Here is a 14,983-nt window from a genome sequence, read left to right as displayed (position 1 = left end):
AGAGATTTATTACATTGCCCAAGATCAGTGAAAGAGTATGTGCCAGACTGGGTTTAGAAATAAGGTCTTTGGTTCCCCTACCAAACATATTTTCCATAATATCCTGCTCCTAAATTGGGAATTTCTAATAAGATTACAAAATATAGTGAATAGCCATAGAGAATTAGGAGACTTTAACATAAGATATGTTACAAATATCTGGAACTCAGCCTTCACATTTTTTTTTCACATTTTTTTTCAATCATCCTTAGACTAAAAACATTCTAATTGTTCTGGAAAATATGTATCAACCTTAAATATAATTATCTCCTCCAAGGCTAATTTTTCCAGTGGATTTGCTGTATAATCTGGTTTAATTTGGTATTATGTAGTATTTGAAACAGTTAATTAGGGTGTTATCCTGATCAATTGCTTGTATATATTTGCCTGATTGCTGGTTCTTTTTTATCCAGAGATATTAGCATAAAAATAAAGGCAACTATATGAATAATTTAGGCAAAGACATTTTTGAGTTTATATCAATACAGAATATTGTAGGTGAAAACTTGGTGCTATTTGATATAGCAAATCAATTTCCATTTCCTGTGTAGATTTTATACAGATCATTTTTTAAAGATTTTATTTATTTATTCATGAGAGACACAGAGAGAGGTAGAGACACAGGCAGGGGGAGAAGCAAGCTCCATGCAGGGAGCCTGATGTGGGACTCGATCCCGGGACCCCAGGATCATGCCCTGGGCCGAAGGCAGGCTCTAAACCACTGAGCCACCCAGGCATCCCCTTAATACAGATATTTTGAGGAAGGATAATACATTCTTTTCCCTCCCTAATTTTTATGTGTTTTACAAATGACATTTAATAATGATAAAGGAAATCATGAAGGAAGAAAGAATGGCAAGGAGGGAGGGATGGAGGGAGGAAAGCTGCCTATAATCTGTAACTTGAATACAGTAACTGTCTTCAATTTTATATTCTCTTCTTTATACAAGTTGTTTCAGAGTTGTGGACATAAATAAATAATATTTTGATTCCATAGCAAACAACAAACATTTTGTCATGGATATAGGCATGTTACATGTTTTGTAGTAACTTAACGACTACGATGTCTGGTGGCTATTTATAGCTCATTAAATTGAAGAACATGTGTCACCTAAACCACTGTACTATTAGGAATTTTATTGTTTTCCAAACTTTGCTAATGTAAATAATGCTATAACAAATATATTCTAACAAGTGTCATTTGCTCTTATATAGGCTATACATTTCTAGGACATTAAAAAACTGGCCCATAAATATGCAGTTTTGTGGCTCCAAATACATAGATCAAATTACTTTGAAGAGACATTGTGCTGTTGTTAATAAGGTAGGTTATTCTTAAAATTCTTTAAAAATGACATAGATTGTAATTTTAGGGGTACATTATACTTATGATTACATGACTTACTGATTATTCTTTACTTTCCACAGATAAATAATTAGAAGAAAAGTAGGTCATATCTTTCAGATCTTTTAATTCCCAAAGTTCTCTTTACATGGGATATGGATATGGTGAAAGGAATAGGGCAAAAATGCAAGGATATCTTTACTAAACATTCAGATTGAGCATGACTTTTTTTTTTCAAAATGTAGAATGAGAAATGAAGCCTATGGACTTAACATGGCCCAAATTGATCTGATGTGGCAATAATAGTCACACAAGAGCAGTATGAGTTTGTATCTCTGTCTAAATACAGCAAACGGGAGAATTAACTCAAATGAAACGTAAAGAAAAATTACCTGCAGTGTCTGAATGTCTTAGGTGAGGTCTTATTCTTAGTACCTGACATCCAAATAGTTTTCTCTACCCTTGTATATATTGCAACACTGGGTATCTATGAAATCATCATATTTCTAAACTGCATTGTAAAAAAAAAAAATTTAGTCTCCATTCCACTAACCATAGCCATTATATAATTAGAGATCCAGGAATTGTGATTATGGGATCATATATCTTCAATGTAATTTAACCATGGAAAACTTGAAAATATTACATTGATACTTACAAACTTTTAGATTTTAGTTGTGGGGTTTGAAGAAAATATATATGAGAATATCTAAAAATGTTTATTAAATTTCTCATTTTCAGTTGTAGTAAAGAAGAAAAGTTTATGAAAGTGGCATTTCAGACACACTAACAGATATCTTCAATTTAACAAACAGACTGAAATTTAACTTCAGAGTCAGCAATTTTGCAAGAAATCTACTTAAAAAGAAACTAAGCTAAAAGATCTTTCTGATTATGTTAGCAAATTCAATAAATCTAGAAAAATAGTTGGCCTCATTTCGCTTCCCAATTTTCATGAATACAAGCATAATTTTCTTATATGAATGAGAAAAGACAAAAGAGACATGTACACAAATACAAGAAAACAGAATTGTAAAGAGTCATTGACATCATTCTTAATCTAAAAAAAAAAATCCAACAAAATACAATTCTAAACTATCTTTGAAATAATTCAGTCAGCACAATGTATCTAGTGTTTGAGTTGGAGAACTATCCTCTTTATATGTGCTTTTTAAAAATACTTTGGAAATACAAAGGAAAGTTAGAGAATTATTGGGAAATAGCCAGCTACTTTCCATTATATATTTATTTGTCTCTGAGAATTCTTATTCAAAACTGGATCTATTTTCCAAAAATGAATTCTTCATTAGTTGATTTCTAACTTAGGCTACCCCTTCTTTTCCCCCAACCCAATATCCAAAGGTAATTTTACATTTGACTGTCTTCCTATGCCTGATTTTTAAACACAAAAGCAGGCTAATTATTATAAGTAACAGTAATTGAAGATTTACTATGACAGGCATTTTGCTTCACACTCTACACATATTTTCTCATTTTACAACAGTCCTATGACAGAGGCTGTTATCTTCCTGTGTTAATTAGGAAAATGACATGAAGAAGTGTCTTGTTCAGTGTCATAGAAATAGTAAGTAGTGAATTTGTAATTTGAGCTCAGATCTGTAGCACTTCAAAGTTCTAAGGATGCTTTATTGCGTGATATTGCCTTCTGATTGTATCTTTGGTAAAAGAGTAGGGTAGCTGAATATTAACCTGTGTGGAAAGATAGAGCTTTTAATGAGTTAAATTGCAAAGATTTGGGGATTCTTTTAGCATTATGAAAACATATATTAATTTGTTTCTGGATATGATCAATTTAATGGAAAACATTTAAACAGACGTTGCTGATAGACAAAATTGAAGAAAGTGATTTGTATTCCTTTGAGAGGCCCAGGAGTCTCTGGCTAGAGCCAGGAGGAAAAAGCTCACAGATAGACAATCTTTAAGACATGTGGTTCAGACTTTAGGTCCATTTCTTAGAATTACACTACAAAGAGACTAGGTATTCAAGACAGAGAGGAGAGCAGATGTGTAATAAGTTCCTTTTGGCTCCCAATCCAGGGAAAATGAGCCACAGTTGACTACTCCAGCTGGAGCTGGAGCTTCTGGGTGGTCTCAAAAGGTAGAACCAAACAGGGACTTTCCTAATCCAGTCTGGAGGTCCCACATGTGCAAAGGAAGAAAGTGTTGAGAGTGTTCATAGTAAACACTGCACTCCTACATTCTTTTTCTGTCGCTTCCAAGGATTTCAAAGGCACTGGTTTCTCATTAAAATGGGGTATATAAAATGAATGTTAGGAATAACGAGAATATTGGTACCATCCATTAGTTGGTCAAAAAGCAAGGGTTTCTCTACCCAATATATGCTTTAAAATGAATGCATAGTGAATGACTACTATACCAGCCACTATTATTGATCTACCTTTTCATGTAATACTTCTTTCAAGCTCTGAGGTAAATAATAGAATCCCCGTATTACAGAAGGAAATGTGGGTTGCCTCCAAGACCATAAAGCTTGAATACAAGAAAGCCAGGTTTCCTAAGTCATCCTGAATCTTCATGCAGCATGCTGACTTCCTGTCCCAGACTAGTATTGCCCTTTGTGGCACCAAAGGACAAAGTGTCTGCTTCCATTACACTCATTCTGGCCACTGAGCATCCCTGACCCTTCCCATCAGGCCTCTTTCTCTTCCCATTAACCTTTACTTTCACTCACTTGTTCGGGGGAAAACACACTATCTTTGTACTGGTTTGCCTTTTGGGCTATGACAACATTCCAGGAGGACTACGGAGAAAACTAAAAGGCCAAGTCAACACACCAGTAAAGATAAGCATTTGCCGTGTGACACCCTGAAAGAAAAGCGTATGTTCTCCTGAAACTGTTCATCCCATACATGTTTCTACTGTATTTCAAAGGACTGATGCCTAACTATTTTGGCCTTATTCCATAATTCTGTAAAGAATTTTTAAAACTATTACATCTTGTCTTTTGATTAAAAAAAAAATCTTAGTTGAATATGCATTGGGAATTAAGTGAAACACATTAACATTGTTTTATGAAGATAATCCAAAAATTACATCATGCTGTTTGTTTCTACATATGAGTACAATTTTGTGTGAAACTATTTAGGAACTATGGGACATCTGCTTCTGAAGTTTTTCTATCAAATTGCTAAAGCGGGATCCCTTTTATGCAGATATTGATACATTTATAGGCATTCTAATCCTTCCTTGACAACTTACAGCTATTCTTTTAATTTTTAACGAAAATCAATGTTTTTAAGATTTTCATGATCATCACAGGAAATGCTTCAGTAGAATCACACAATCAAGCGTGTGATGTGATGTATGGTGTGATAATATGGTTCTGTAAATTATCATGTTATTTGCTTCCAGCTGACTGACAAGGGCATGCAAGCGTATACCGTTTCAAAATTAGCTCCACATTTGTCTTCCTACTTCCTTTGGACAACAGAGGATGGTGGTGTTGGTTTCATTACCTCCATTTAAGTGTTGAAGAAATAGAGGTGCAGAAAAGTTAAGCAACTTACCTAATGTCACACAGTCGTCGGTGGCAGAGAAATGATGAGTGCCCAGGTGTTCTTGATTCTAAGCTCTTGAATCATTTTCCCAAATCAGGCCTGTGGAGTACTAGCATACTGATAAATAGGAATAGGCTTTCTGATCAAAACAAATGTTCCAAGACCAAATAAGTTCGGAAAATAATATTCTACATATTTTATTATTGCCTTTAGAATTTCATAGCAGTCATAAGATATTAAAAGATCAGTGAAGTCCTATAACTTAAAATCTGTTTAACTCAGAGTTTCATCACTTTTTGGTCCATGAACATCTTGCAAGTCCACTAGCATCCCCCAGTACCTAGTTTAGAAAATGTTACACTAGCTGTTTATGTAAGTTTTACTTTGTGTCAGAATTGAAGGTAATTCAAAGACATCACTATACCTTATATATTTTGTTTTTCACAAAGTCAGGAAAATGCTAGAGCTAAGAGTCTAATGAACATTAATTGAGTGATAAAATCTATGATATAGGTACTCTTAAGTAGAAGCATCCATAAAAATATGGATGTCGGTTTACTGAAACCATAAACTAGTTTTTTGAACACCTCCCCCTGAAAAAAAAAAAAAAAGAAAGAAGATTATTGAAAGTTCTCTGTGAGCTAGAGAAACATGTTTTATATGTTGCAGTAGGGACACATACTGAGAAAGAATGCAATAATGCGGAGAAATCCAATATATTAACAAATATGTATTAAATATATATTGAGTACATACTCAAACATACAAATACTTCCTCATTTACTCTTCCCCGAACTTTATGAAACAATGTTGTCATTCAATAATCAAGTCAATTAACTAATATATATTAATTATCTGAAATGTGCTTGTTGACCTATTCAAGGTTTAGTTTAAAAGTCAAGTACATGTTGCCATTTGATAAATATTTAGTGAATGAATGAATATATACAAAATCACTGTCACCTGGCTCACACGTTATCATTATTCTAAGTTGTAGATCTCAGATGCAAGGCTCTCTGCTTTAGGAAGGTAAAACACCATCATTCTTGTACTCACTTGCTAACAACTTGCTAACTTGCTAACAACTAGCTCTGTAAACTCGATTACGTTATGAGAGTTCTTTGGAAATTTTTTTCTTGTTATTAGTTGTTAGCATGATTTTGTATACAACAGTGGACCAGATAGTTGATATTTAGGTAATAAATTTACCAGCATGGGTTACTACTTTGTGCCCAGCCTAAATGGTTTTTGTCTCTCAATGGCCAATGTCTAGCCACCCTAGTTGTTAAATATTTCCACTATTGCCCTAGGTAGGGGGAAATAGCATTGGAAGAAATGGGACTTGAAATCTCCAGAATCCTAAAATTTTGTGACTCAAGGACCAAGGATCTATTCTTCCTTATTGATTCCTGATGGAATTTATGAAGATGTCACTAGCCAGATGGACATAAATAACAATTTGAGTCAAATTCTAGTCTTAGGAGCCCGGTCATGTAGCTTAAAAGTAAAAGCACATATCCTCAATGATAATCTGCCATGCAAATTACTTCTCATCCGAGTCTGAGGCATCTCAAGAAGGTGGTCCCACTTGGCATGATTGCAGAGTTAACGTGAACTCGGAAAATTTAAGCTTTTACGTTTAAAGATCAACGTCAGGCTACATATTATACTCCGCTTGCTTGGAGCTCAAAATGAAGTGATGGTTTTGGCTCTGACATTTGAAAAAAAAAAAAAATTCCCCCGAATTCAACAATGCCTTGAGATGCCAGAGTCATCTTGTTTCAGTTATCCAATCAATAAATATAACTAGATGTTCTGGGACCAAAGAATCAAAAACATTTGTTGCTATTCCCAAAATAAAAAGCAGTACTCACAGGTGTGCTATGTCAGTTAGAGCCCCTTCAACTAAATTGAAGCCCCATGTTCCCATTGGCCATTCATCATTGGCCGTTCACAGAGGTATCTCATGAAGATTCCGTAGCTCTTGTGAAGTAATGCTTGCTTTCTGCCAAGATCTCCTGAGGACTGAATTACTGTGAGTCATGATTTCCCCAGAACTAGTAGAACTCTTTCTTGTACAACCAGGCTCATATATCTCAATAACAGCTCCGCTGCCAGGGAAAGTACAGGTACATTTTGATACTGAAACATTCCTTGATGTTTGATTTGGCACAAACTGACTCAGACTCTTCCATGGTCTCACTGTATGATTGTTAAATAATTTCCCATTGGAGAAAAACAAAATGGCCATTGGTGCCTTAAACACACACACACACACACACACACACACACACAACCTATTGCTATTACTCTTGAAAGCTTAGCTGGCAAGATTTATGACTTGCATCAGGACATTCCATTTGTTTTAAGACAAGGGGAAACAATGGTTTGTTTGGGCCTACTTCTACGGGCTTTCTCTAATTTGGGTCCAAATATTGGCTGGGGCAAGGCCTTGTTTCTTTTCATTGCTGAGCTCTGGCTCCTCAGGATGTAACCGTGAAGGGACTGCGGTATGTCTTCCCACTCACTTGTGTAATTTGGTTGTTTTAATTACTTATCTAAATGCTGGCTCTTCCTGCAGACATTGGTTTGAGTAACTTCCTTCATGACGGCTTCCTCTGTTAGACCAGGCTTCACTAGCCTTTTCTGCCTTTGCAGCAGTTACAAGTTGTACACACAGGCCACAGAGTCGTTTTTCATAATATGCTTTCTTGTTTTCCATTGTTTTCTTCATATCTTTCTTTCCTTCCAAGTTGAAAATCATGTGTAGGGCATGTGCTCTGGGGCCAGAATTTCTGCAGTCAAAACTTAGGTTTCACCTGCTAGGTCTTTTACCTTGGGGAAGTTCCTGATTTTTCTGTGCTTCATCTACAAAACAGTGATAATAACAGAATCTACCACACAGGGGTAATAGAATTATTAAATGAGATCACGTCATAAGCTCTTCCATAACACAGTGCCTGGCATGGTAAGTGTTCATGTAGTGTCGTTGCCAACATTGCCAGCTTCTGGAAGTTGGGAGGCACACCTGTCAGCTTCCGAGGCCGCGGGAGAAGGAGAGATGAAATTCAAAATCAAGTCCACCTTAAGTCAAAGTCCAAACTATGTATATAGGTAGATATAATATATGTTCAAAAGACAAAAAAAGAAAACACACATTATAATCAAGCTTTGTATTTTACCTAATTAAATATGGCTGGTTTATAATTAGTGCTAGGTTCCCAAAATTTTACATGATTTTGTATTATCCTCTCAAAAGTTACCCCTATTTATCAACCTGGTAGTCCTGGGGCTGTATTTGAATTTAATATAAATATATATTATATAATATAAAAATATAAATATATACTATTTTTTTTTATTCTTCAAGTCTGCCTACTGAAAATCTTCCTTTGATACTAAGGTAAAGGAAGACAATTTGCCTTGAACTTTATGCTTCTTCTGGGACCTCCTCCATTTCTTTCTTCGCAGGAGACAACTGACAGATTATACACAAAGTCAGATAATAGTGATGAGGGCTAAGTAAATCCTCACAAGCACCCTATGATCCCTATGTTAGCAATATGGAAAGCGATACCTAGTGAGGCTAACCAGTTTGTCCAAAAATCCATAGCCAATGTAGTTAAGGTAGGAACCCGCAACTATGATGCCAAAGCTGAAGCTCTGAATTATTAAATTATTGTTTCCCAAAACATTAAAATCCTAGAAGAGACGATTTTTAGTACTGCCCATAGAGATTTCATTCGGAACCTTGAGGTTTAGTGTATCCATAGGAGTTCACGTGTACATGCAGGTGTCAGAATGTTACTGCGTGAGCGTAGCACTGCTCACCCCCGCTCTTCTCAGTGACCCATCTCTCCATTTGTAATACGTCCCCATGGTTACAGGTGAAAGAGTCGTACCACACCTCTGATCTCTCTCTCCAACTAAGAACCAGATTACTTATTTAGAATTAGAATAGAAATTAAAAGATTATAAACAATAAAAAGATGACATGTATCATAAATATCAAAAACATTATAAATATAACATATTTTTATTGTCATCTGCCTGGTATTATAAAATATATTTCCTATATATTTTAGCCTATATACTCTGTGGATATTTCTTCATATGACAATATCTTTTGTAATATTTTTCTGAAAAGAGAATAGAAAGATACGTTAACCTTTCTTCTATCATGGTTGATAATTTATTACTGATAATTCAATGTAAGTTTTTAAGATGCCTGTAGAGTTTGGAAAAAAATTCAGCAATATTCTTTTAAGTATTTTCTCACATGTAGATCGTGAGATTTTGTGGCAGTTTAAATTTTCTTATTCAGTGAATGATGTTAAAATTTTTAAATTAGTAATAGTCTTTAATTAGTTTGTTCTAGATGTTTTCATTATAACGAAATGAAAACAGTAGTTTTTTTATGTTGCTTTTATTCATGTTAGTATTTCATTTCAAATCAGAGAGGTATCCATTTCTTTTTCTTATTCATATGATCCATTCCACCTTATTATCTTAATTTTCCATCAAAATAATAGTCTATTCATTACTTATATTCAAAATGTATCTTTTCTTAATAAATTATTGCTTTGGATATACTGAGAAGAAAATTATCACATATATTTCTCAATATCAGAATAATTTTTACAGATTGCATACAATAAGCTATGAAAAATAATTTCATTCTATCACATGCTAGTAATTTTATATACTACATTATTAAGAATACTCCTTGTAGGAGAAACCGTCCTTTTGGACTAGACATTATTAAGAGCTGAACATGCGGCATTAAATATTATATCTGATAATTGTGAAATCATTCCTCGGTCTAGATCTAGGTTCCTTTCATTTCAAACCTTGTTTCTGCTCCACTCCCTGCATACTTCCATCGTCCAGGGTCACTGGGAAAGTTCACATCATGATATGGCAACTGGCCCCACCTCCTTCACTCTCAACTACGGAGTGACATGATCTTTTGAGAGTTAGGATTATTCCTGAGTCATACTACACTGAGATAGCTAGCAATTACTAAAGTATATACGGGGATGACTGCAAGCCACATAAACATAACCTTTAAACCCAAACTGAATATATCCTTGAGCCAATTTCCCACTAGTTGGATCCCAAAGATACCCATAGCCACTGCAGCACCCCCAGACAAAGATCAAGAGACTAGAAGCGAGATTGGAAAGAGACAATGGCCTTAAGCACTGGTGCTGAAAAAATATCCTACTATGTTGGCTTTGTTCAGTGAGAGTCCTTAAAGTTTAGCCCCATCAGTGTCACAGCCAATCCATCTCTGCTCATACCTGTACTCTCTATCCTGCCTCCTATCTAGATGCTTCATGCCACATGAAACTCAGTGCTGTGACTCTCTCTGAACACACTTCCCAATACAACCTACCCCCTGTTTCCTCACCTAAATTTCCTGAGCCTTCTTCCTTCCTTTGACTCTCCCTTGTGCCCTAAGATCTTTCTATTCAAAGTGTGGTGAGTTAACCAATAGCCATAGGAGACCTTTAAAAATTCAGAATCTTAGGTCCCATGCCAAATCTACTAGTTTGAATCTTTTTTTTTTTTTAAACAAGATCCCCAGGAGCACTTCCTATACTTTTTGGGTTTGAGAAGCATGGCCTAGAGGGACCCCCCCCCCCCCAATTCCATGAAGATGGAGAGAACACTTGTTTTACTCTAAAGAGAATTTTTCTCATTGCTACCTCAATGTCCAATCAAACCCAGGTGCTTAATACCACCCTTTCACAAAGACCATCTCCACTTCTCAGACTCCAGGTAGGATGGACTGACCTTCGTTCTAATACTTGTTCCTTCTTCTAGACATCAAATCTGTTATCATCATTTAGTGAATCAGCAGGCAGTTTGTCTCAGTCTTGGAGGATTGTCTGTACTACTAATTGCTTCCACAGATACATTTAAACATTTAAGGGTCCAGCACTAATATCACATTTCTTTTTTTATCCTTCATCTCATGATTGTCCACATTTTGATGATTTGCAAAGCTGTTGACCTCATGTTTCTACTCAACCTAAGCCACATAAGTATTATTAATTATTTCAAGTAAATGTTGTTGTCTCCCCAGTTAGTTTTTATGTATTTTGAAGGAATGATGTGGATGATGCATTTGAGCCTGGGGTAGTACTTGACACATTATAGCTTTCAATTAAGCCTTCTGGTTTAATAAGGTAACAATTAGATATTTCCCTGATGACTGAGGAACATTCAGGGTTCCAGAATTAACACTTTGAATTATAGTTCTTATTGAATATGATAAAGAACCGAATGTTTTATTAACATGATTATCATCAAATGTGCATTTCTTGCCACCATGTGTCTCACACATTTTTACTGGAAAGAATGGAGTTTAATCGTTTTATATTGGAATTTAATCCAGAAAATTTAGTGTAATGGAAATGGCATGGAATCAGAGGTGCTGTTTACCAGTCCCCGAACAGTCATCTATGAGCTGTGTGACTTAAGTTAATAACCCTCATTCTCCCTGTTTCCTTGAACAGTAAGAATGCCAACCTCATGAGGTTATTATGACATTTAATGAGATAAAGTAGATGGGAAAAAATGTAAGATCTCATATAAAACCTTAACATATTTTTCCTCAATTTATCATTCTAAATTATGATCTTTGATACTGAGATTTATATCATTTTCCTTGTAAGTACAGTGGCATTTAGTATTACTTTCAAAAATAAATAACAACCAAAAAAGTTTTAAGTTTGGAATTAGGCCATAGCTATATAGCTACTTGTACTTTCCACCCTTTAAGTGAACCATGGAAATTTCAAAATTAACAAGGGAATTTTGTGCAATGACTCAGATGATTAAGAAAGACATTAAAATTCTTTTAAAAAATAGAGGTAGGGTGTGAGCCTTTTTCACTTTGTTCTTTGAAGAAAGAGGTGTGTTGCTTGAGATTGGGAATGATGATGAGGTAATGCTTACTTTCAATTAGCCCTAGGCTTCTGGACTTTCCCAATAAAGTTTATCAAAAGCTATATGCAGGAGTTCTAGAAGTTGGACAGTGGAAACAGCAGAGAAAGAAAAGAAAGAGCAATGGACAGAATCTGTCCTGCCAAAATTCATATATTGAAATCCTAATCCCCAATGTGTCAGTATTAGGAAATAGGGCCTTTGAGAAGTGATTAAATCCTCAAGGTGAGGAGTAGGGCCCCCATGAATGTGATTTGTGCTCTTATAAAAACAATCCCAGAGATCTTTTCACCCTTTCTGCCATATGAGGACCATTAATGAAATGTGAGTGAGAGAGATACCCACCAAGGCAGAAGCTCTAAGGTATGGCAGGATCTTGGCCACATCATGGTTTTGTTTGTTTGTTTGTTTGTTTTGTTGTTTTTTTCTACCAGGTTTACAGGTATTGGCTTCTTTGTCAGTCTACCTACCACAAGAGGATGACAACAACATGGAAGCCACACTCCTAGGTATCCCACAGTGGTAATAGAGCAGGATGCAGAAATAAACTCTAATGGCTTTAAACCACTTGGATTTGGGAATTATTGTATAAGTCAGGGTTCTCTAGAGAAACAACCAACATTATATATATGAAGAGGCTTATTTTAAGGGATTGACTCATGTTATTATGGAGGCTGGCAATTCCAAAATCTAAAAGGTAGGCTGGCAGGTTGGAAATTCAGGTAAGAGTTGATGTCAGAATCTTAGATTGAAATTCATGGGCAGGTCAGCAGACAAGAACCTCTAGCAGGATTTTTATAGTAGAGTCTTGAGGCAGAAATCCATCTTCAGAAATTTTCAGTTTTTGCTCTGAAGGCCTTCAGCTGATTGGATGAGATCTGTCATATTATGGAGCACAATTTGCTTTAGAGTCAACTGATTCTACATGTTAATTATGTCCGCAACACATCTTCATAACAACATCTAGACTAGTGTTTGACTTAATAACTGGGCATCATAGCCTAGACAAGTTGACACATGAAATTAACCATATTGGTTCTTTTTTACTAGGGAATAATCTAGCTTGGCTTGACTGATACATACATTTGTTGAGAAAAAAAAAAAAACCTTAGAAGTTATAAAACAATATTTAAAAATAATAATTACTCCTATTTTACCATAAAGATCTACTATACATATTTCATTGTATTTTATTCCAGTCATTTTCCTGTACATTAAGAAAAATTTTCCCATACATTTAAGAAAACTTTGTCAAAAGCATGCTATATACCTGAATAGTTTATATGAATAGAAAGAAACCAGTATTTTATGACTTTTGCTAACATCCAAAGTATTAACTAATAAAAATGAACATTTCACTAAATATATACATATCATTTGTACAATCAATAATATTTATTTATACATTAGGCTTTTCTAATATTTAGCCATTAACTACAAATTCAAACACCCTTAGTCATAAAAATTGCAAATTAAATATACTAGATTATTTGAAATATTTTAATCATCTATACTTTCAGAAAAAAAGTCCTCACTGGTTATTTTTATAATTGAAAACCCAACCATCACACTTTTAAATTTTTATTTATTTATTTATTTATTTATTTATTTATTTATTTGAGACACAGAGAGGCAGAGACAGAGGCAGAGAGAGAAGCAGTCTCCATGCAGGGAGCCCGATGCAGGACTCGATCCCGGAACCCTGGGGTCACAACCTGAGCAGAAGGCAGATGCCCAACCACTGAGCCACCCAGGCGTTCCCCCAACCAAAACACTTTAATTATGTTGAAAACATTTAAAAGTGCTAAATATGAATTCTATTTACCACCACCCCCCCTTTTTGCTCTAATTCTGATTTCTTATTCTCCTAAAAGCCATAATTTCACTTCCCTGACCTAAAAGGGGATTGAATTTGAGGCAGAGGATGACAAGTGAAGATTTCTAATAGAGCCCAAGTCTTGGGTATTTCAAAAAGATCCTACCTATACTCATTATCCAACTAGGCTGACCTTTGTTTTAGATCTTGACTGTTGTATAAAGGCTTAGAATTATTAGCTCTGACCAAGGCATTGGATTTGCATGGGTAGGTGGGGAATGTACAAGTTTTATTATCATCATCAGGCTGACTCGTTATGAGCAGCTTGTTAGGACAGCTTTGTGAAGGTCTCCTTTGCAAGTATTTGTTCTCAGTTTCTTCATTTTTTAAAATATATCAGATATAAATAAGCCTTCTTTGGTGCAACTGGTCAGTCTGAATGGGTCCAGTCCAGTTCAATGAAATCTAAAGGCATTTTTTTCTTTAGATAAAAATAAATAAAAGCATTTCTTAATTATTTCACTGAAATTACAAGTTTTCTTCCATATCCACCAGTAAGACTTAGAATGTTATGTTATGTCATAAGCATTTTGTCCATAGTTACAAACAATTTTGAAACATAAGTGTCATGAACAAAACAAATAAGCAAAGGAAAAAAAAGAGCAAGAGACAAACCAAGAAAGAGACTCTTAATTACAGAGAACACACTTGATGGAGGTATGGGGGGGGGGGCAGGGAGGGGATGGGGTAAATAGGGTAAATAGGCGATGGGGATTGAGGAGGTGAGGAGGGCCCTTGCTGTGATGGCATTGGGATTGTATGGAAGCATTGAATCACTATACTATACACATGAAACTAATATTATACTGCATGTTCACTAACTGGAATTTAAATAAGAACTTAAAAAATACTAAAACATAAACAAATTACTGATTGTCATCATTGATTAAAATTGATACATGACAACACTATAAGATTTAAAAAGTGGTACATTTTTCAAATGGAAAGCAGCAGTATAAAGATGTCTTATTAAGGATACAAATTAAAATATTGGGATAAAAATTAAAAAATAAAGTGTTATGGGAATGGTAAAGGAAAAAATAGATCAATCACAAAGGCGTATAGATTATTATATAAGAGGCGGATTATTCAATAAATGGTATTGGGACAAACGTCTGGATATCTGGGGACAGATGAGCAAATTGTATTTCTACTTCATGGTTTATATCAAAATAAGTCCTAGAAAGTATGAAATTAAATACATTTTTAAAATAAAGGAATAAAAGTGCT

Source organism: Vulpes vulpes, chromosome 11, assembly GCF_048418805.1.
Source record: "Vulpes vulpes isolate BD-2025 chromosome 11, VulVul3, whole genome shotgun sequence".
NCBI classification, from domain to species: Eukaryota; Metazoa; Chordata; class Mammalia; order Carnivora; family Canidae; genus Vulpes; species Vulpes vulpes.
The sequence above is the reverse complement of the archived record's forward strand: the minus strand, read 5'-3'. Positions refer to the sequence as shown.